A 22,133-nucleotide genomic window follows, 5' to 3' on the forward strand; every position below is an offset into this window, starting at 1 on the left:
CCATTAATGATTAAACATATTAAAATCTTGAGTTTTGTTTCGGAAGAATTAAGTTCCATTCAATGCGGTTTGTTTTAGGCGTGGCCAGCCAAGTGTGGACTGCCTTGTTCACCAATGGAGGCCAATTCTATTGTTCCTCTCTGACCTTGTGACGCCTCTGAACAGTTGGCCATTCCTGAACCTGAACACTTGTTATTCAAATGCTGGCCCTCACAAGGCAATGGGCCTTTTAGTGCTGCAAGCAAATCTCTGACCCAAGACATGACGTGAGATTCAATTCAGACCGGCGTGCAGCTGGTGGTGCAGACATTTAAATAACCTCACGCCCCAACAGACCCCGGGATTAGTAGGCCTATGCTCAGTTAAGCATGTTTCTGGTCAGGTACCATATCTTGCTCTGACTGTATGGAGTCAAGTCATTAAAAAGACCTTTTGCGTGTACATTACTGACTCACGCATTCTTACATTATCACTCTTCTAGCGTATAGGCCTATTCATCTTTATATGCTTATACTTGCACTGACAGGAAAGTACCCTTTTTAAATTTGTATATATATATAATCTGGAAGTGTTTCATATACATACGTTGATGTTAAAGTTCAATCTTCTTAGAGGTGACAACGCACTGTGTTGATCAACTTTTAAAAGTAGCCATAGAAGGCAACTAAAAACTGAATGTTAATTTACGGAGGCCAAAGTACTGCCAAAAATCTTTACCCAAATGAACATTCAGGATTTCAGACAATGTGCATAAAAAAACAGGCAGGGGGGGGTGGCCTCTTCGCCCCCATTCTTCTGCATTGAACACACTCTTTCTCTATAGGCATTTGTCCCACCTTTGAAAGGCCTTTGATGAAAACAATGTCGGTTATTAACCACCTAGTTGCACGGTGGAGTAATAGCATATCTATCTATCTATCTATCTATCTATCTATCTATCTATCTATCTATCTATCTAAGTTTTTTCCCAAAAAATAGGGTTGCCAGACCCAGGTTGAAAGTGGTTAATGCCTTTTTTTTGTATCACATAATGCCTCTTTTTGTATCATGTTCCCTTCATAGAGACCGACGAGACAAAAGAAATACAAAATAAAAGCAGCCTCCGTTCTTCTGTTCAGAAGATGGCCCCCACACCACCACCACCACCACCACCACCACATCCTTGATCCACACAGATGACATTACCGCTGGATTCCAGTGAAATTAAATCCCCTTCATCCCAGAAGACCACTTCCCCTGCTGGGTGCCCACAAATAAACGCAACAGCGCTTGATTTTCTCCTGATCATGTCAACATGTCCGCCGGGGGTTCCGAGCAGAGCCACGGAGCCTCAGCAGATGAGCATGATGATTAGAGGAATGCTATTTATAGTCTGTATATGGGAGGACACCCACGTTTTAGGTGAAAGATTCCTGAGAAGTCCCAGATCAATGGAAAAATCATTACTATTGTCGTAATTATGCACAAGTCCCTGAAAACAATAGTTTTGTGATGTACCAGAACCCGGGTATATACTTCACAGCATACCTCTTCATATTGACTCATGCACTGCACACACCACAGAAAGTTGAAAACACATGTGCTTTACAGTTCAAGAAATGTTCAGATGTGTCTTGGTACGCTGCATGTGCAACACATGTGAATGGATGCAGCTTGTGCTCTGTGCCAAAAAGAAAAACCTAACCAAACATGGAAATCTTTAGCACAAGTTTCATTCTTTTGTAGTTGTACCCATGTGCTTTCTTTGATTTGCCCTATTCTCATCTCTTGCACACATTGCTCTTGTGGAGTGTGTGTGTGTGTGTGTGTGTGTGTGTGTGTGTGTGTGTGTGTGTGTGTGTGTGTGTGTGTGTGTGTGTGTGTGTGTGTGTGTGTGTGTGTGTGTGTGTGTGTGTGTGTGTGTGTGTGTGTGTGTGTGTGTGTGTGTGTGTGTGTGTGTGTGCGCGCGTGTGCGTGCGTGCGCATTACTACTTGCATTCATGTGCACTAGTGAAGGAGACAACCCAAAGAAAAAACTGAGAGAAACTGCACTAAAGTAAAAAAAAAAAAAAAAAAAAGCCAGCACATTAGGTCTTCTCTCATCTGTCTCTGAGCTTGTGCTCTGTGAACGTGAGGCTCAGTGGACGAGGGCAGCCAGCGTAGTGGGAGCAGTCTTTGGTTCTGTTTATTTTCCCAGCATGGACACACTGGCTGTGATAGGATTACAGGTCACAGTAGAAGTGAGAGCCAGGGGACTGGGCGGCCCTTCAGAAGTTGGTTTCAGTTTCCCTGCCGTCTCTATATACAACATAGGATGCTCTCTGGTAAGATTACTGTTGGGAATGGCTCACTCTATGGGGCTGAGGAGGTAAATGGAGCCTATATTATTTTATTGATTCATCGTAGACAAGATCAAGTTTCAAGGGGATCCAAAAGAACCTCCTATAGATTCACAAAAGGAGTTAAATGCCAGACAAAGTAGGCCATAAGTTAGGTCTTAAGACTCTCTGTTATGGATACCTCCCTGAGTGAGCCAGAAACTGCGGAAAGGAGAGGGACATTGGCATACTGTAGTGTGCTCATATCACAACAATGGATTATTTAGAGAAATAATATCACGCAATTTAGACACCCCATAACAACTAATACATGTAGGCTACACAAATTATGGTTCAGCATTAATGATAGTGAGAACATCCAAATGGTAACAGATATATGATAATATAGTGGCAGGTTTTCGAGAAAAAGTATTGTTACTCGCTATTGTTTAGCTTCCTGCAAGCAATGTTCCGCAAGCTTAACTCTAATTCTCTATTCCATTATTAAATTTAAGAAAATACCCTTTTTCAATTACCGGGTATCAATGTTTCACTGACAAAAGCACAGTCTCTACTGCACAGGACTGCATGCTGTTTTGAGGAATGAAAGTGCTTTTGCACTAAATATTGTTCTTACAGCTTTCTTTTATGGCTGCTCTTCTATATCCTGGTGAGAATAAGTGATGGAATGTTATTATTGTCCAAGTAAAGTTGTACAAAACCACCACTCTTTGGCTGAAAGTGGGGTGGAGTGGGAGCTGATCACCTCATTTAGTGGTGGGTGCACAGGGCCCTATCTCTAATACTAATTTGGGACACCTGTGGCTGGCCTACATAGGCCCAGGTTGTAACCACACAAACATTTGCCTTTGCCTGGAGAGGTAATGTGGGAACCCCACATATGTGCCAAAGTTGATGCATTATGTAAGTTAAGTTTGCTCCTTTCTGTTTATTAGCATGTCCCTGTGAGTATTTGTTTGTTTGAGTTGTTTATGCCTACGTTTGTTTATGCCTTTGTTTATTTTGCACTACTAATACCGTGTTTCCTTTTCTTGTTCAGTTAAATGAAATCATAATTTCATCACCATCATCATCATTGCCTCTATAGGCCTTGACTCTAGGCCTATACAAAAAAGACCCAATAAACCACTCGAAAATTGTTAAAAATGCAATCATTATTTTATCCAAAATATCCAAAATGGCAAATTGACATGTAGCCATCATGAAATCTGACACTTTGCATCTCTTTGCTTTGACTATCGTGTGTAAGTAGACTATATTCCTCACTTGGTAAGGGAAATTAAACTCTACTGAGCTCGTAACCACTTTGGTTAGCCTCTCCATGTCCTGCTGTATCAGAGTGTGAGGAGAGTAATCCACAACAACTCAACTACTAGTTGAATAGACTGTTAACGAGCCCATCAGTGACAACATTCCGCACCTGGGCAGAGACAAAGCCTTCTACAGCAGGGCCATTAGCGGGGCAGGTGGGGGAGGGGGAGTAGCAGCGTTGTTTCCTTTTTGAAAATCATCTCGAGGGCCGCATTGGACCTCTCCCTGGCCCACGGATCACCAGTTTGACACCCCTGGCCTAGAGCCACCTGGAGAAGCCGAAGGCCTAGAGCCACCTGGAGAAGAACCACAGAGCAGGAGATGAAGTCACAAGGGCTGTCATGGCAACAACTGGAGCCGAGGGCACAAGACCGAAGGGGACGGAGGAGCCTCATCGATGGCCTATGACATGATGTTCCTCAGGGAATTTCAAGGCCTAAGTAAGTATCATCATTGCCATGATGCCATCATGTCCTAATCACCTGTACAAAGCCTGAATATACTGCTGTGGCACTGCAATCCTGTCTGGTCTTTGTGTTCTAACCAGCATGCTGGTGTAGGGGTGCATATGTATAGCCAGCAGACTTCCTCTATTAGCCAAAGTTTCTTTCTTCTGTTTAGAACCCAGGGACAAGTTCACCCTGTCAGGATAAAAGGCAGTTTCTAAACTGTGTTTGCAGTCTCTTTCTAGCTCTCTACTAACCTTCCTCTTGCTGGCACAAACAATGGGATATCCAGGGGACAAAGGGATGACAATGGATCCATTCAAGTGCTTAAGCATATCTGCATTGTGCTCTCTTCCGTATGTAAATATGGCACAGCGTGCAGGGAAAGTGAACACGGCCGTCAGTGGGGGGCAGGGTAAACCTAAGATTGAGCAAAATCAATTCCGCTTAGATTTGAACGAATGTTTGGACCTTTCACACAAACTATCTTGTTGTGAGGTGGAAACACGTATCTTGGCTGCTGGAATGTTTGAAGTCTCCCTCTGTGGGTTCAATATGACACGACCTATGATCTAATGAAATCTAATGACACTGCTGTATTCAAGAGGTCTGGGTGATCATGGAAAACATCCTCATCGACCGTATTTCCATTGCATTTCATCCATTTTCATCGTACTAATATGACATCAGGGCAAAAATGGACACATCGTGATTATGGGCAATAATTGTAGGTGCTGCTGTCCTATTTTAAACGGGGCCCCAGTGCTTCTCTTTAGTTATAATTAGTCACTTTCACCTCCGTACTTAATAGAGCTCAACAGTTCAACCCGGGCCATTTGCATAATTGTTCAGACATACTAGCCCCCCTGCCTCTGCCCTACTTCCACTCACTCAGTCTGGTGCTTCCCATCGTTTCTTCCTTTGTGTCAGTCCTTGCTGTCATGAGAATAACAAATGATTGACATGTTAAATTGGGAGGGCTCCAGTCTTGTCTAGCCTCCTTTTACTGTCTTTTAATGATTGTGAATGTTTGGGAGAGTCGCGTGGTTTGGTTTCCTATTTTGTTGTTTTGTCGTTCTCATCAGTGTTACAAGAAAGGCTTTATATTGAATGATGCATGTCATGTTGTGGAGTATGAAAAGATATGTGCGATGTGATCTGTGTGCACATATTATGGCAGAAGAATAGCGCTCCGGAACGCATTACTGTGTAAATGACAGGGCATGCTGATGTGCGAATCTCTCTCTGTGAATCTCACGGGACTGTCACTGCATGCAGAGTGCTGTTTGCTGTGGGAGATTCTGATGGGAAAATGCTGAAGTTACACTTAAGGGGTGTGTTATGTGGGTGTTATGTACATTGCGTGAAACTCACAGAGGTGACAGCAGTTAGAGATGGGTTGCTTCAGTATTGACAGTGAAGTGGCCATGATCGTAGGGATCACCCCTAGTCTAAACTTCCATATCTTTCACACCGTTTTCCCCTCACTGTATATGTTTCTTTTCCCTTTTTACCTCCATTATGATGAATTCCTGTACTGTTCTTTGTCTATATAGAAGTGTCTATTTGTACGTCTCTAAATGTTTTGATGAATTGAACATGGTGGACCCTGTTGTAAACAAGTGTAATGCTTAATTGGGTCGTCCACTCACAGTTAACAGCCTTTGTATTGAGTTTGTGCTTAAAATGTAGTGTAATTCTGCAAACTGTTAATACAATTTTCAATCAATCAATCAATTCTGTGGGGTTGACCAAGGACACGTTTCTCGCAGTGGTAGCTAGCACCAACCACGCTCACATAGCCTACACCAGCATGATAACTTGGTGGAGAGTATTCTTCATCAAATGTTCTCTAATGGAATGGCGTAATAGAGGGTATGTGCATGCATAAAGTGGCAAATCATCGAGTGGCAAAGTGAGTTTAATGTTTTAATGCAATCAGAGTGGACCTTTCTGTTTGGATGTATGGGCTGTCAAAGCCAGAAGGTCGTTTTTTTTTAACACTCAGTAAGTGTTCCCGCATAACTTCCGGGTATGATGATGATGTCACGCGCATACCCTCTATTATTGTAATTCAGAACTCTGTGTTACAGATGCAGGTCTCTTCATATCTCACACCTTTTGACCAGTGAAGACGGTGGCCCATTTGAAGCTGAATAATATTCAAGCATTTATCATAAGAATGCAGTATAAGACATTTGACATTTACGATGAGGCCTTCCTCTGCACTAGCTGTTCCTTAGTGGTACCCATGACGAAACCCTCAGGTCAACCACTTTACACTTTGAATATACTTGAAATAAATATCATTTGTTTTCATCTTTTCATTTTGTGAAAATATTTAAGCAGTTAGATTAAGAAAATAGAGATGCCAGGGTTAATGTGGTGGTGGGGGGGGGGGGGGGGGGACTCTTCGGTGTCCCCTGAGTCTCACACTTCAGAGCTCTCTCTGATACATGATCTGTTTAGAAACGAGCAAACCACTGTGACCTCCTCACTTCCCTGGCCTCGGGGCCTTGTGGTGGCTCCCAGTGGGCCGAAAGGAAACTGCTGCACCCCCACCCCCCCTCCACCCCCACACACACACACACACCCCAGTGGCGGAGGGTCTCGAACATTTTTGTGATACCAAGGTCGAAACCTCTGCCCTATCTGAGCTTCATCCCCGTGCCCTCGGACGGTTCCCCGCAGAGAACAATAACAGATATTCCAGACATTCAGCGTCAGTCATCGAATCAATTAGTAACATCATACCAACATCTGTAACGCATTTAGCATCTCATAGTTGTAATTAATGCTTTTGTGCTCAGTCAGAGGTCCCCTGGCAACCAACATTCTTCCAGAGATTCATTATTCTCAGAGGACCTGCTGTGTTTTGATTGACTCTATTCTGTTTTACGGTGTCAACCATTTCCACTGCTTTGTTGTGGTTGTTTTTATTATGACTCATTGTGAGTTTCTTTCACTTTGTGGGTCATATGTAGGCTGTCCCTAAAAAGCTAAATTATGTTTGTTAATAAATGATTTGCAGAGTAGCAAGGATTTGTCGCATCTCATTGTTTTGCAAGTGTGAACCCAAGCAGAGAGAGTAGCATAATGTGCAACATGGGAGGCTGGGGGAACGACGTGAAGCAGATGTGTCTACTCAGTAAGGCAATTAAATCACTTTACGGGCCTGTAAAAATCACTGAGACTGTACAGTGAATTCTGGCTAATTACCCAAGACAAGCTGGAAAAATGGTCAAGCGTGCGTGCGGTTTGACTCAATCGCTCTTAACCCGTGTAAACATATAGATGTGCCTTTTGACACCATGATTTGTGTTCAAAATAATATAATATACCATAGGCCCAAGGAGGATACAGGATGTCTCTGTCACCTGTTTGTCAGAACATCATGTTTTCTATTTGTTCCTATTCATATCCTGTCTTCACTCGCATATCTTCCGGTCACGTAAAATGGCTTGTGCTTATGTATGTATATGCGTGTTCTTTAAACCCTACACTATAAATTTAGTTGACCAGAGTCCGTCCCAGGGGTCTATATTTGGCACCTCCCTTGGCTTTTTCCCTCTACGTGAAATGTCGTCGAAAATAAATCTACAAGCTCACAGTGTCGTATCGTCTAATTTTATGTTTAGTTTCAGTCACAATCTCATAGGTTAATTTGTCTTATTTATGTAGGATTTGATTTGATTTTGTTTGATTTCTCATGAATTAATATGATTTTAAGGAGAGCAAATATTTGATGTTATCCTTCATCACATGAAGTGAAGTGATAGCTTTATGCATGAAACATCAGCTGTGGTGGTGACTTCATTCCTGTTCTACTGTTTTTCTGTGCCTAGTTTTTATTGTATGGATGTGCTTGCTTTTAAATATGATTGCTGGACCAGTGATTCAAGCTTTAACCGTCTCATTAGTTAATTGCTGTTGACAACATGAAACTAAACCTGCAGGATCAGAACTGAGTATTTAGGGATACATGATAATAGGGGTTACCACATGGTATTATACACATAGAATACCACCTGTCAGCATAATACAGTCGCACGCATGCACACACACACACACACACACACACACACACACACACACACACACACACACACACACACACACACACACACACACACACACACACACACGCAACCTGGTCAGCTAGGCAAGACTGCTGTATTTGGAACCAGGATTAATTCCTGGCCTGGCCCAGCTCTCGTGAGGGAACAAGGCCAGCTTCCGTCCCACAGAGCAGAAGTCTATCCCCTTGTGGTGCATGGGTCTAACAGGGATGATCCTCTCATATTAAACCCTTGTGGTGCATGGGTCTAACAGGGATGATCCTCTCATATTAAAATGGATTAGCAGAGACCTTGTCCTACTGTCATTCTCTCAGTGAAAGAAGGGAGACGTTTCTTTATATTATTATCATTTATAACGTCAAAGACCAACTCTAAAATAAAACTCAATCCGATGCCATGTGTGCATCTTCTAAACGGTGAGTGAGAGGTCGTGCTTTTTTCCACAGACCTAGTGTTAGAAATGTGATGCCTAGCTGACCTCTTTATCAGGCTTGTTTAGCTCTCATAGTATCCGTGGGAAACTGCAGCATTAGCACACAGACTACAAGCTTCATGATTTCCCACGAGAGACATCAGCCAGGAGTAGGTTAGGTTAGGTTGGGACACAACTGTTACTTATAGGGCCCAGTACACGACTGGGATTGAACTGATCGAGTTACAGATTTCAAGGAAGAAAGGATACGGTTCAACCTCAATCATGTACCCGAGTGTGTATTTCTTCACAATCACAGGTATAGGCCTAAATAATTATAGGCTACTCTCTATAGCCCGATTTCGACTGCAGCTTTAGCACCACACCACACGGCACTACACCGCACCACACCGCATCAAAATATCTACCATTTCCATTAAAATAGAGTACCCCCTCGCAGTACCCCCCTCCTCCCCTCCCCTCCTGGGGGGGGGGGCTTTGTAATGTAAGGAGGTGGAGGTCATTGCTTCTTGCCTAACAATGTAATGTATATGAGTGCACAGGAGAGGAGTACTCCAGCTATTGGCGAGAACCAAATGGACCCTTATAACTGAGATTATAATACAATATAAATGATTATAATATATTATGATGTATTACAACTATGATAATACACTATGGAGTATGACTGTGATTATAATACAATATAAAGTATAATGTATTACAACTATGATAATTACTATACACTAAAATAGATTGAGAGTGATTATAATACAATATAATCTATTATAATGCATTACACAACTGTATGATTTTGGTCTAAATAAAAAGTTTGTGAGTGATCGGGCATTATGACGCGTTTGGCCCTGCTTGGCCTAGCTCAGACACACCCTGGAGTGGGTACTTTTTAGGCACTCATTTAGTACCACTTTGACACCACTTAGCCCAATTGCAGTGGAAACGGTGGTAGTTGGCGGTGTGGGGTGGAGTGGTGTGAGGCCATGGCAGTGGAAATCAGGCTTATATGGAGCGGCAGTGACTCAGGGGTATAGTGGCCGGTAGAGCAGCCGGATGAGAACCGCAAAGTTCCCAGTTCGATCCCGGGCTCCCCCAGAGTTTAGTGTCAAAGTGTCCTTGAGCAAGACTCTGCTCCCGATGGGCAGGTTGGTGCCCTGCGTGGTTTCCTCTGCCTATCGGTGTATGAATGGAAGCCACGGGTGAGTCTTAACCGGCCGCGTATGTCGGACTAACGCGTGCCCCCCCCCCCCGCCAGGAATCTGATGTCGTGCGGTCGCAGATGTGTTTATAGAGCCTGGCTTTGAACATGGCTCAGCTAATCACAATCAAGGACCAGAACTGTCTGTTTAAAATCCATTTACAGGCATGGCCTTGCGTGAGTCCCAGTCCCAAAGCCTCATTTGTACTGTGTTGTACCACGTGTCACATGTTCCTCCCACTCGGAAATCAGTTGTTTTCAGCAAGTGGCATGGTCATATGCCGGGGGGGAAAACACGTAGGCCTAATACAAAGACAAAAGCTGACAGTGTTAGCTCTCTATAGTCTCTCTCTCTTTTTAAGACCCGGCGCTTTGATTGCGTGTGTGAGAGGAACGAGTGGCAGGTGTTCCGCCTTGCCTGCGCTCTTGCATTAATCTCCTTCCAAAGACAGCGACCCCTCCTCGCCCCTCACAGATCTCCATACGGGCGCCATGCTAATCACACTGTTAAATGGGAGGCCGTCTGTGGCCCAGCCCTCACACTGCCACAGATGAGGCTGAGATCAGGCCGGGCACCAACAGCCCTGACCCCAGCAGCCCACCCCCTCCCCCCCCCCCCCCGGCCCATGCTCCATGAGTCCAGACCCAGCTCCAGTCCCTGTCTTGGTATGCAGTTAAGCTTGTGTTAGTCTGTTTTTGGCTAACAATCTTAACATGGATCATGAGGGACGTGCCAACAGGAATTTGCCTACACGGATACACTGTTATATAGAATGCCTTTTCCAGCCTAAGATTCAAGTATTATCCTAGCTTTGTGCATTCTTTTAATGTTTTATCTTCTTTTTTTTCTCCTTTTTTTAGGTCACTTGCTGGTGAAGTAGCTTACTTTTACATTTTTTAAGAGCTATGGAGATCTGTTCACACTGCACATTTAGGATTTAGCCCAGCGATAGCCCTGGGCAATGAATGTGCATTACACTGCATTATCTTTCCTGCGATTATTTTTTTATTTTTAGCCATGATATTTTCGGGCTAAACTCAAAAGCGGGTCAAATCAGTCAGTCTATGCTAAATACTGGGTTAATCCACTTTATAGTTAATTCATTAGTCTCTTGTATGTATAATTATTGAAGGCTTAGAGGCCAGTAACATGATGTTAAGAGGGTTCTACAACGCCTTTACAATCGCTTAAGTGGAACAACAAATGTTGTGTTTCCTAAATAAGATGGGGAAGCACCTTTCTGTTTATCACAGTGCCACTGTGGCATGGGAAGAGGGGTGATCATATTACTGAGACGCACGCACGCACGCACGCACGCACGCACGCACGCACGCACACAGACACACAGTATCACTGTGGCATGAGAGGAGCTGTGAATCCTTGCCATAGCTACATGCAAACAAAGACTAAAATGGATTACACTTCTGCTTTCAAGTTACGAAAGTCATGTACTGAACCCAACCATTGGCTCAGTTGAAGACACCCCGGTATTATTATGGTCCATAGATACAGCCCATTGAATAAGGCAAAGGTGGCCCCAATTGAGGCCACACTTATATTCACTGGCATTTTCCCACAACCTCCAGGCACCTTGGAGGAAGTCATCCATGGCTAACTGTGCTTCTTAATCAAAGGCTGAATGTAGAAGTTGTCCCGGAGGTTGGCTGCTACGAGTGCGGCATTAGCAAAGCACATGCTCTCCTTTCAGCGAGAAACAATGCAGGCCATTGTGTTGGCTCACAAGTGTCCATTTTGATTTAAAGGGGATCTCGCCAGCAGAAAGACAATGCAGAGCTATAGGTCTAGGGGTATCACTGGTTCCAGGACACGGAAGGATACTTTAAGAAAATAAACATCTCGTGCTTTAATATTTCTCCCAGGCAAAACGGTTGTTGAGAGAGGTGCTTCTTTTTTTTCTTCTTTTTTTTTAAATGTTTTTTTTGTGGCTTTCGCCTTTATTTTATATTTTTTATGGAGGGACAGACAGTAGGTTGACAGGAAATGGGGAGAGAGATGGGGGGAAGACATGCAGTAAAGGCCGTCGGGATCGGGAGTCGAACCCGCGGCACACTGCCAGACTGGATTACCAGCCAAGGTGCCTGGACCATTGAGCCATGGCCCAAGAGAGGTGCTTCTTTTACAGATATCAATAGGAGCAGATGGCTAGGGCTGCCAATATTTGGACTGAGAATCAAGGATTTCTTTTTTATTTTATTTTTCAAACTTTTTTAGCAGATGTCATTTCCTGTGTTCTGGTGAAATTTGTGTGAGTTTGATACTTGTATCAGGCTTGCTTTACTAGCCCACTGCAAAATGATGGCTACAGAAATGACAATCCAGGAATCCAGAAGGAGATGTAGTGGTTGAACTTGAAATCAAGGAGACTCCTGCAGGATCCAAGAGGGTTGGCAGCCCCAGCTGCATGATCTTTATCGAAAGCATCCAAAAATAAAATTGTAATACGCATCCCATTCATTTCACCAAATTCAAATATATTTATACATTTTGTTAAATAACTGATATGTTTAGCAACCGAGGAAGCTTGAGATGCTCTGTTTAGATGTCATCCTGTCTCCTCTGACCCATGGTGTCGTCATGTACCGGTAGTTCATAAATAGCACTAAGCCATCTCTAAAATAGTGCATTGTTTTCTTAATTGTCTATTTTGGTGCTGTCTTGGCTGACACTGTGGTAAACTTCCTCTGAACTTGAACATAACCTTTCACTCCTTTCTTTTTCCATAAATGTGTGTGTCCTGTGTCAGGCACATCAGTCACATCGACATGACATGCACATAATAAGCACATTATGTCAAAACAGACTGACAGCTTACCAATATGATTACATGGGGCAGCGGTGGCTCAGGGGTAGAGTGGCTGGATGGTAACCGCAAGGTTCGAACCCGGGCTCCCCTAGAGTTAGTGTCGAAGTGTCCTTGAGCAAGACACTGAACCCCTAATTGCTCCTGATGTGCTCCTGTGTGGGTGAATGTAATGCACAATCTATGTAAAGCGCCTTGGATAGGCCTGGGCCGTGGCTCAGCGGTCCAGGCACCTTGGCTGGTAGTCCAGTCTGGCAGTGTGCCGCGGGTTCGACTCCCGATCCCGACGGCCTTTACTGCATGTCTTCCCCCCATCTCTCTCCCCATTTCCTGTCAGCCTGTCTGTCCCTCCATAAAAGATGTAAAATAAAAGTGAAAGCCACAAAAAAAAAGCACCTTGGATAAAGGTGCTATATAAATACGCCATTTATCACAGGTCACCCATGTGCTCTTAAGACACTGTACTTCTGTAAAATATCTTATTCTTAATCTTTATACACTCCTACTCTTATTGTTATTGGAAAATCTGTCATCCAGAAAGACAACATTGCTTTGTACTAACTTGCTTAGTGTATTCAGGGTAACTAGGCTACTCTGAAGTTGGCTAATTACCAAGTTGTTTACTTTCAACTAGCATTTAAATGATGGACCACTAATATTTTGCTAGATAGGTTTTGTCTTTGTAACGTATCACTTTTTAAATGCTTGTTTGGCGTGCCGTTTTCATAACAATGGATATATCTTTTAAATTGTTAATTCTAACGCATGCAAATGAGGCCTGCTTTAAAAAAGTGGGTAGAGAACTTGCTCAGGCATGTTTTCCCCCCAAAACATGATTAGGCTCAGCAGCATCAGGCTGTTTAAGAGCACCCTTTAAGGACCTTTAGGGGTGTATCTGGAGAGGTTGTTCCCGCCATTCTTCTCATTATCTGGGGTTGCCATTTTCATTGGAATGACGGCCATCCATCAGGAGCCCCTATAGGTCTTTTGACTCTTTTCAGAGCTGCATAAAGGGAACACTGTGAGCCGACCTGTCTGTGGGTTGCACAGACATGGGAGACAACAGATGTGTTAAACGCGGCCGACTCCCTCACAAAAGTTGAGAGTGAGATTGCATGATCTCTCATAGAGAGGCAGCTTATGCTAATTGTTGAATGGAGTTACTTTATACTTTGTGTATTTAGTGCAGCACCCGGGACAATTCCCATTTCACAAAGGGAGAGCGTAGCCTTCACTCTCCTTTGTGGCCAGCTGCGGCCTAAAGGTTGGAGGAGTGCGCTTAATGCCGCAAAGGTCGTGGTTCTATTCCCCGAACTGGCGGGAAAACTCTTCACGGGAAAGTGAATGGCCACCCCTCACCCCTCCTCCAATAGTGCAGAAGTGCCCATGAGCAAGGCAAGGCACCAAACCCCCACCTGCTCAAGTGGAGCTGCTCAGGGGCCAACAGACTGTGGTTGTACTGCCACTGGTCAGACTGCCATCCCAGGTTTTAATGTGTGCATGCGTGTGTGTGTGCGTGCGTGTCTGTGAAGTGCACAGCATTGCTGAAACGGAGCGCTCATGCTCAGCTACTATTGGGTAAATAAAGAAAACGCCTACAATGTTTTTTTTGACAACCCACAAGATATAGTTGTAAAACCAAGTAGGGAGCTAGGGACTACCTCTGTCTGTACTACCTCTGTCTGTATCTATTAGTATTTTCTTAAGTTTTTTATTTAGGTTAGATACTAAATCTACTTTTTTCAACCATTTACATTTTTTCCCAAAGCCATTCCTATCGCATTCCCACAAATCACTTTGTTTTGACTTGACATATATCTTGTAGACAACAACAGCATGGCTTCCATTCTGCCATGTGATAGCCTGCAGCCATTTGCCTGCTGGGGCCAGGCCTGGCTCCTGGGGGATTTAAATGAGCTACGCTTCATCCATATGGACTGTGAGTTGTCAGCATCTCCAATAAATTATGGATTTTGTTGCTACAATATATATGCATCACGTCAGAAGCTATTTTCACATTCAATTGTTATGGAGTAGCTAGGACTCAGATCAGATTATGGCCAAATTATTTGATATTTGTTCATTGGCATATAGTTTGAATTCAGATCGTGTGCCCAAATATCCCTCTCTTCAGTCTCTTGCACAGAAGGAGGGAGGGGGGCAAAGGTCCCCGCATCGAAACCCAGGCCTAAACAATGGGAGCTTGGCTTGGACAGCCCGAGGCAGGCCATCTGCCATGGAGAGAGTGGAGTCCCATTGTCAGCTATCCTGGAATGTGCGTCCAGATTGATGAGGGTCCGGGTGATTCCTTTAGGGCCCTGCGAGGCAGCAGGCAGTCCACCAGACACAGTGAACACCAAAGAGAGCTCCCTTTCCCGTTGTCTCCACACATACGCACACCAATCACATGACGGAGCAGCCAAGGCTCCAAGGGGAAGATAAAAAGGAAATATTAGTTCTGAAAAGCCAAGGTAAAGTTACATGAAGAATCCATGCCACTGGTCTTCTTAATAGTCATTGACATGAAACATCCTTTATATTCTTTCCTCAAAACCGTGACTTGAAATACCCATTACAATTGGGCAATCTAGGCTGCATAGTAAATTATTATGTATGTAAGTACATTCTATTGAATAAAGTTCCCGTGCATCGGCAGACATTTTCAGGGTGGAGAACATTCAGGGGTCTTCCGATCAGACTGGGTGGGTTATGTTATGTGCTTGTGCTTCATTGCCGTCATGTTTCAGAATCAGCTTTATTGTCACACGACTCACACCAACTTCTTTACAGCAGTAAAATAAGTTGTTTTGTCATTTTCCATAGAAGAAAGAAAGGGAAGAAGAGGGTGCAGGGGACAAGGGGTGAAAGGATATCAAACAACAAAAACTAAAATATCGACATATATTTAGTATTTACAGGGTAAGATATACAAGGTGCCCGAGCATAGCAACAGTATAGAGCGTCGCAGTCCCGCCCCCTACCATGGCCCAGGAAATTAATCCCAATGCATTTTTCCCATAGACATTTCAAAAAGTATTTATTTAAAGACGGTTACGCCGCGGACAAAGCCAACTCGAGTCGTGACAACTCATGACAACACAAACAATATTTTGGACCAAACAAATAATTACAAAGAAGAAAAACCACAAAAGTGTTGTAACCTGCCGTTTTTTTCTTCTTTCTAATTATTTGTTCGGCCCAAAAAATGGTGTTTGTTGTCATGATTTGTCACGACTCGAGTTGGCTTTGTCCGTGGCGTAAACGTCTTTAAATAAATACTTTCTGAAATGTCTATGAGGAAAATGAACGGAGAATAATTTCCTGGGCCATGGTAGGGGGCGGGACTGCGACGCTCTATACTGTGCATGATATACTTATGAACATTCAGTACTCTCTAGGCATCTGTTTGAAGCGTCTGTTGAGTTTGCAACAGGCAATGAATGGTAATAAAAGGTTATGATTCTTATCGCCTGGCTTTAAAGTGACGTGAGAATGAATGGGGAACCCCTGGCCTTTTATGTGGGGGTGGGTGGGTGGGTGGGCGGTGGGGGTTCTGCTCGGAGTCCAGCCAGGCTGTGGTAATGTGGTCATGCTAGGACGGTGACCTGTGACCCTCTCAGCAGGTGTGTGTGTGGCCAGGCTCCATTGAGAGAGACGGACGGCGGCCCCTCTGGCTTCCAGAGTGGGCGGGTGAGCCGACAGGGGGCAGAGGGGGGTTCAGGGGACAGATGCTGTATGAGTATGTGAGACCCCCAAGGGAAAGTGTGCCGCCACCAGAAAGATGGAGGGGCAGAGAAAAGCAGTGGTGGGAAAAGTACTCGCATGTTTTACTTAAGTAAATGGATCAATACGGCAATGTAGAAATACTCTGTTACAAGTAAAAGTCTGGAAATTCAAAATCTACTTGTACTTAAGGTACCAAACGTAGAAAGTACTCGTTGTGCAGAATTTCACATTTCATGTTTAAAATATTTTGAAAATATCAGATCTACAAGCTCACAATGCGTTGTGATGCACCGCATTGTGAGCTTGTAGCTCTGCTATTTTCAAATGGCCAAAAATGTAAACGGCTGAATGGATAATGTTTTGTAATAGCTAGCTAATAATCAAAATTGTATAGTGGATTTGCCTCTGAAATGTAGTGGAGTAGAAGTAAAAGTACTGAACATGTAAAGTACAAATTCCTCAAAATTGTACTTAAGTACAGTACTTAAGTAAGTTAAGTAAATGTACTTAGTTACTTTCCACCACTGGAAAAGGGGGAGGAGCACGCACGCGCACACACACACGCGCATACACGCACACATGCGCGCACACACACACACACACAGCGGCACACAACTGTGTGGTTTCCATGGCAACCTGTTGCTGTGCATCACTAAGGCTGTCTGTTCTCTGGCATATTAAACAGCTATAGGGCCTTATTGGTGCATGTGATCCTATAGACAAAATGTGCTTATTTCCACACAGACAGAAGTATATTATTACAGCTATGACATCTTATTCAGTTTATATCATGAATATACCCTGTGGTGAAAAGTAACTAAGTACTTTTTTTTTTTTAAAACATACGTTTATTGATTTTTCTTTACAACATAGTATTTTCAAAGCAATTATTCACATATATTTTTCCCCCCACAACCCCATGGCAGCACAAATACTAAACAAAATCTTCGAAGAAACATCAGGAAATGTCCATTTAGTTAAGTACTTAAGTACCAGTACTTAAGTACCAGTCCTTTCCACCCCTAACCTTCATAAAGTTGTCAATGCACTCATTTCATCCCGTTTGGACTACTGTAACGCCCTCTATTCATCACTCAGCAAAGGATCCATACACCGCCTACAGTTAATACAGAACGCAGCCGCAAGACTCATCACTGGAACAAGGAAATCTGAACATATCACCCCGCCGGTACTGGCCTCACTACACTGGCTCCCTGTACATTTTAGAATTGATTTTAAGATTTTAATACTGACTTTTAAAACTCAGAATGGCCTGGCACCGCAATACCTAGCAGATCTTATTAAACCCCACCAGCCTGTCCGCCAATGCCCTACTAGAGGTGCCTAGAACTAAAATGGTGACAAAGGGGGATAGGGCCTTTTCAAGCAGGGCTCCCAGGCTCTGGAACAGCCTGCCATCTGACCTGAGGTCTATTAGCTCCTTGGCTATTTTTAAAACTAAATTAAAGACCCACTTTTATAGGAAAGCCTTTTTAAACCGATAACCAATGTTTGCTTTTAATTCCCTTGATAATGTCATTTTATTGATGTTTGATTGTTATTGATTGTTATGTAACACTGTTGTTTGTATATTGTTAAGCACTTTGTGACACTGTCAAAAAAGGTGCTATATAAATAAAGTTTATTATTATTATTATTACTAATTTTGAGGTAGCCTAGCCTTTACTTGAGTATTTCCAATTTCCACTACTTTTACTTCTACTCCGCTATACATCTCGGATCCAAATATTGTACTTTTACTCCACTACATTTATTTGAAAACTTTAGTTACTATAGTTACTTTGTAGATTTTGATTAGTAATACAAAACATACATTAACCACATAAGGCCCTATATACATTTCGGCCCTTTGGAAAATATCCGATCTACAAGCTCACAATGCGGCACGATAAAAAAAATGTGAGTACTTTTTCCACCACTGAATATACCTTTATATGACTTACCACAAATAAGGCACACATAGAAACATAAGCAATGGTGCATTATTATACACATTACCCATTCGCACACCGACGTACGGCACAGGCAACCATGCAAGGCAACAACCTGCTGATCGGGTTAGGGTTAGTTAGGTATTAAGTGTCTTGCTCGAGGACACTTGCAGCCAGGAGGAGGCCGGGATCAAACCGTGAACTTTCCAATTTCAAGACGGCCGCTCCACCTCCTGAGCCACTGCCGTCCCCGGTGGTTGAATATAAATGACTATTACGTCAGTCCTACCCTGTTGGTACTTACTCAGTGTTGTCCATGATCCAGAAGCTTTGGCCAACTACTGTGTGTGTGGTTTTGGAGACCATGAGGCAAAGAAGACACAATGTTGAATCGTGACCAACGAACCGGGACAGTGTGACAGAGGAATGCAATATCTAGGGGGGAAATTTCCACATGGAGATGTGGAGCAGCAAAGCCACAGGGAGCGCCAGACATAAGACAGAGAGATTAAAAGCACAGCTTGTTGTCTGTTTACTGCACTTGAGTCATTTCCTTTGAGGTGCTGCCTGCAGCGGAATGCAAGTTGCGGCCACTGTCTTTGATCAAACCTTGGCCTCATCGGATAGTCTCAGTATGCAATAAATGGGTAATAAACCACTCACTGTAGTGGTCTGACAGAATGATCACTCTCTCCCAGCAAAAGGCACGTTGTGTGAGGAAATAGAGCAGATAACATCTATATCACAATGAAATTTAAGGAGGCACTTGGAGCTGTCGATATGCAGAGGCTTGAATATTACAATATACTAAGTCAGAGGACCCAGTGTGTACATGATGGACACCAGTCTGTTCTATCTATCAGTCGTTTACAGGGGTTTTCAACTGATTATGAATCAGGGACCGCAGCCCTGACTAAGAATCAACCTGGGGACCACTGTTGTGTTGCGAGGGGGGATATGGGCATGGTGTGGGGGCGATATGGGCATGGTGTGTTGCGAGGGGGGATATGGCCTGGGCATGGTGTGGGGGGGATATGGGCATGGTGTGTTGTGAGGGGGGATATGGGCATGGTGTGTGGGAGGGGGGGGGGATGGGCATGGTGTGTGGGAGGGGGGATATGGGCATGGTGTGGGAGGGGGGATATGGGCATGGTGTGTGGGAGGGGGGATATGGGCATGGTGTGGGAGGGGGGATATGGGCATGGTGTGGGAGGGGGGATATGGGCATGGTGTGGGAGGGGGGATATGGGCATGGTGTGGGGGGGAAATGACGCTATGTGATGCACTAACTTGGGAGAGTCTGCATGGGTGGGGAGCTTATCTATCTTATATAATATTAAAATTGACAAACGCAGCCATGGTGTACCGGGTCAGTATTGGTGTGTCACAGCACACCAACACTCCAACTGGGTTCAAACTTGCCGCAAATATTGCTCAATGGTCTGGTTACGTTCTAAGCTGCTTTCAACACCTTGAATCTACTTCCACTTCCACATTGTGGGCAGTAGGTGTCCAGTTGCACTGTGTGTGTGTGTGTGTGTGTGTGTGTGTGTGTGTGTGTGTGTGTGTGTGTGTGTGTGTGTGTGTGTGTGTGTGTGTGTGTGTGTGTGTGTGTGTGTGTGTGTGTGTGTGTGTGTGTGTCAGTTTCTCTGTGAGTGTGTGTGTCAGTTTCTCTGTGAGTGTGTGTGTGTCAGTTTCTCTGTGAGTGTGTGTGTGTGTCAGTTTCTCTGTGAGTGTGTGTGTCAGTTTCTCTGTGAGTGTGTGTGTGTCAGTTTCTCTGTGAGTGTGTGTGTGTCAGTTTCTCTGTGAGTGTGTGTGTGTCAGTTTCTCTGTGAGTGTGTGTGTGTCAGTTTCTCTGTGAGTGTGAGTGTCAGTTTCTCTGTGAGTGTGTGTGTGTCAGTTTCTCTGTGAGTGTGTGTGTGTCAGTTTCTCTGTGAGTGTGTGTGTTACTTTCTCTGTGAGTGTGTGTGTTACTTTCTCTGTGAGTGTCTCAGTTTAAATGTGTGTTGATAGGACAGACAGAGCCCATGCACTTCATCTATAATTCAGGGGTCCTGTACTGTATATCTGTGCAGCCTTTGTCCCTGATCACTACACTATATTTGATAGGCAAGCTCTGATAACAACCCTTGACTGTATCAGCTGTACAGTGTGACAGAGGATGTGTGCACAATCATGCATTCATTACGTTGTTAATGAATGAATCAATGCTGATGCTGAAATGAAAATGTGATATGTGGACAAGGGATGAAAATAACATTAGGTGAGACTTTTTCTTCAGAGGGCTTTGTTCCAGTCTTCATAATTTGAGTGTCTGTCCAGACTGTGAGACAGACAGACAGACAGACAGACAGACAGACAGACAGACAGACAGACAGACAGACAGACAGACAGACAGACAGACAGACAGACAGACAGACAACTTTACAATATTTAAATGCTTTATAGTATAAAGCATGTGATAGTCATATTAAGCACTTGAAAGCTTGATAGCGTTCGAAATAAAGAATGGTTTGTGGGACTAACCGTGGAGCAAATACCCAAAACATCCAACTCAAATAATAAACAGCGCTAAGACAAGCAATAAAGAAGCTGAAGCATCAAAGAAGTTCTAACAGAGGCTTTGAGGGGAAAACAACTACCGCGTTCTTTTCTGTCTGACCTTATCAGTAAAACACCATTGTTCATTTAGTCAGGGGTCTCTGTTCTATATCACAAAGAGCCCTCAGACAATGTTCGCAGGCCAAACGCTTGCCTCTTAGCTGTCAGTCCTGTGATGCATGACATTTGTGTAACATTACTGGAGTGACGGCCTGGGGTCAAAGTGATCACAGGGGAAGAAAGACAGTGGGCCGAGCCTCCGGACAAGTCTTGAACTTCAGTCGGAAAGAAGAAAGCCTCAGGTCAAATAACGCTTAGATATGCATCTTTGGCCCTTACTTGACCATAAAGTATTTGAAAGGGACTCAAAATAGTTGCTTAATATCCCCCCGTAATATCTCCACAGCTGAGCAGATGCATGATGGTTCTTGGGGGGGACCATAACGAGTGTCATATGCATGTATTAAATATCTATATTCATCAGGTAATTCCTAACTTCACCCACAGATTCGCAGATGTAATATTTCCCAAAAGTTCAGACAATCAATTATAAAAGTTTGTGTGATTGACATGACGGGATAGGGATTGGGATGAACAACAAAAGAAATTAATAAGTAAAAGAAATTAACTTAAATGTTTCATTTCTAGGCATTTCATTTTTAACTGGAATGTCACTGGAAAATAACCATGAGACAATGTAGCTATACTGTATATACTGGCCTGGGAAGTTAACGGCAGTACTAAGTCAATATAATGAAACAATGACAACAGAAATATCCTATTTTTAAATAAATTCAATCCCTTCAATGGCTTTGGTATTTGGATGCAAATAAGTGACAAAAAAGACAGGAACATAATTTCATCTCATTTTAAACCAACCAAACTCCTCAGAATGTCAACTGAAATATCTTAACCCTGAAAAATGAATTATGAGTATGAATTCAGATGAATTGCCATTTGTAGTTTCTATTGTCAATACCAAACCAATGAACAAGACCCGTACTCTGCTGTTTTTTTAATATTGTATTTTTACCATAAGCCAACGCAAACATGGAAACCTCATCACTGCGCGAGCAAAGGTTAGGGGAGGAGTCCTTCCTCTCCTGCATATCTCGTCCTGATTACCGGGAAAGGGTCATCATCTCCTGACATCCCTTTGTGTCTGCAGTATTGACGGAAAACATGTTTATTTCCCCAGGTCAGACCGTCAGGCTGCTTGAGACCAACCAGGGGGATGTGCAGTACAGTAG

This window comes from Electrona antarctica (genome assembly GCF_951216825.1).
Source record: "Electrona antarctica genome assembly, chromosome: 14".
Taxonomy (NCBI): Eukaryota; Metazoa; Chordata; class Actinopteri; order Myctophiformes; family Myctophidae; genus Electrona; species Electrona antarctica.